Source organism: Camelus ferus, chromosome 31 (assembly GCF_009834535.1).
Source record: "Camelus ferus isolate YT-003-E chromosome 31, BCGSAC_Cfer_1.0, whole genome shotgun sequence".
Taxonomy (NCBI): Eukaryota; Metazoa; Chordata; class Mammalia; order Artiodactyla; family Camelidae; genus Camelus; species Camelus ferus.
In genome coordinates this window covers 12,344,671-12,347,110 of record NC_045726.1, presented here as the reverse complement: position 1 = coordinate 12,347,110, position 2,440 = coordinate 12,344,671, and the positions used below count along the sequence as shown (strand labels likewise).

Genomic DNA, 2,440 nt, shown 5'->3' with positions numbered 1-2,440 from the left:
CTGTAGGAATTACTATCCATTTGGCATATGGTCGTCTGCCACAAAATCTCTGTTTTGCCCAGAAAAATATGATACGGACTCTTACTAGACTCAGAGTCTGGGAAATTGTTCCAGCAAAACACACTGCTTTACTCTCTGTGTATGACTCTAATGAGCCAAAGCTCATTACCCTGTATGTTAAGGGAGCGAAAGATCTGATCATTTTAAATTTAAAAGTTTGAGAGAGATTTTTTATTTATTTATCTTTTTTTTTAATGGAGGTACTGGGGATCGAACCCAGGACCTTATGCATGTGAGGCACACACTCTACCACTGAGCTGTACCCTTCCCCGCCAAGAGAGATTTTTTAGAAAATCATTGCCTGGGTTATAGTGTTAACTCCACTTGACTTGGAAAAAACTCATTTTGTCACACTGCTATCGTGTGTACTGCACTATTTTCAGAATACCTGTACCCCAAAATTCCTGACCTCTACCACAGCACACCCCAACCATCCTGTATGTCCCTGATGCAATGTTTGTGGTCACCCTATTGGTCTCATTCGCTGGACCCTTTTGGAGGTACGTATATTGATATTTCCAATAATCTAAATTGCATGATCTAGCAGGAATTATATATGTGGAGCTAAAGTCAGCAGAAATCATTCTATCGATTAACTTAGAATTATCTTTTTCACTTAACAGATAGGAGTTTGGAAATAATGAGAACACCCAGCAGGAGAGAGAATGAAAAACTAGCCCTAAGGCTTTAAGCATCTTATGTGGAAAGGCTGGGAGGTCTAAAAGGACATGGGGAAAAAATGAAAGAACAGAAGTAGACAGAGAAATTCCATTTTGCTTTGTAATCTTCACTGAGACTTAAATACATTTAAATTTGTGTAGACACAACATGATTTAGAGAACAAGGAACCAGAGAATCACAGGTTGTCTCAACTAGAGAGGATATTTGGAAAAGATTCAGTACCATAATCTGAGATAGAAGAGATGAGATAGCCCGTTGGCTAGGAGAGAAGCGCCATTTGACTGTAAATATAGACCTGCCAGAACCACACGCCTGTGCTCAGGCTGTCCTCCAAGCCATCGGAGGCAGTGGCTGCAGATATCCGGAGGACTATTGGAACGGGGAACAGATGCTCCTTGTCAAAAACTATTAAAACCCTTCAAGAAGAGGGTAAGCCCAGAGGCTGACCTGGTAGTGTAGGAGATAAATGGAGTGACGCCATTCAAGTGGGGAGAAAACGCTCAGGCAGATGGACATTGATAAATGATTTTAACTGTGATTCCAAAACAACAGGAATGCAGTAAGTGGGCGCTGCTGGCAGCTTCTGGGGACAGGCAACACTGCCCCTGCGTCAATCAGTCCAGTCCCAGCCCCACCGCAGACATGATTCATCAGATTGGGTGCCGCACGAGAGAAAAACAGCCTGATCCCCTGCAAAGGGCACTCTGCTAGGAGACAGGAGCACCAGGAAGCACCCGCAAACATTATTAAGCACCTGCTATTTGCCAGACCCTACACTTAGCACTTTACCAATTGTAGCTGTTCAGTCTCCCAGCGCCTTCGGTGATAAGCAGTGGTTTCGTTGGAGCCCGCTTGTACCAGTTTATGAGAGCATCTCTTTGCTGTTTGCATCTCTTCCCGGGTCCATGTCTGGTGACCTCATCCTGGAAGCTTGAAATTAGCCATGGTGGAACGATCCACTTCAGAGCAATCAGCAAATAGAACAACTCCATTTGGGGGGTTTTTGTTTTTCTTCCAGAGGACTGGTTGTTAAATATTCACCAGCACGCTACTGGTGACAAGTACCATGATTACTCCTTTATGAATAAGGACACAGTCACAGAGATGTGAGAAAACTTCCCCCAAACCACACAACTGGAGTGTTGTGGCTTCAGCTCAATCTCAAGTCTGTTTGGTTCCAAAGCCCAGGCTTGTAACCCATCTGTGCTCAGACGACCCCTGGGCTAGCGCCAAGTCTGGTGACTTGACATCTCCAAAATTCTTCAGACTCCAGCCTCCTGCTCGGCAAATCAGGTGGTTTAAATGGAAGGATCCATAGTTTTTATCCAATTCTTCTGGTCTACTTGTGTGAAGTTCACACCCATCATTAAAACCCTTTCTATAGGGAGACTTGATGTTGTCGATGGCAGTTAACATTTCTCTAGAATACCTATTCTCCAGTGATACCTACCCATTAGAAGTCATTCTTTAGATAAAATAGTCTCAGGCTGGATGTTAGCCCCCTGGCTAAGGGAACCACATTTTGCATTCAAAGGCTTTAATCATGCTATAATGGAAACCTTAACTGAAATGAAGGGAGGAAGCTTTATCCTGGCACTGCCTCATGTGTGATCTGTAAGAGCCTGAGCCACTGTGGGACTTCCACAGACATCGTGCACATTGTGGAGTTTGCCTTTGCACAGACTATTTCCTATTAATG

At 43.9% G+C, this 2,440-nt stretch overlaps 1 non-coding gene across 1 annotated transcript; it reads right to left on the bottom strand.

Annotated features, from left to right (window-relative positions):
• Positions 1–255: 255 nt before the first annotated feature.
• Positions 256–329, bottom strand: TRNAV-CAC. Its single transcript has one exon. It is a non-coding gene; the product is annotated as a tRNA-Val (tRNA).
• Between the last annotated feature and the right edge of the window lie 2,111 nt (positions 330–2,440).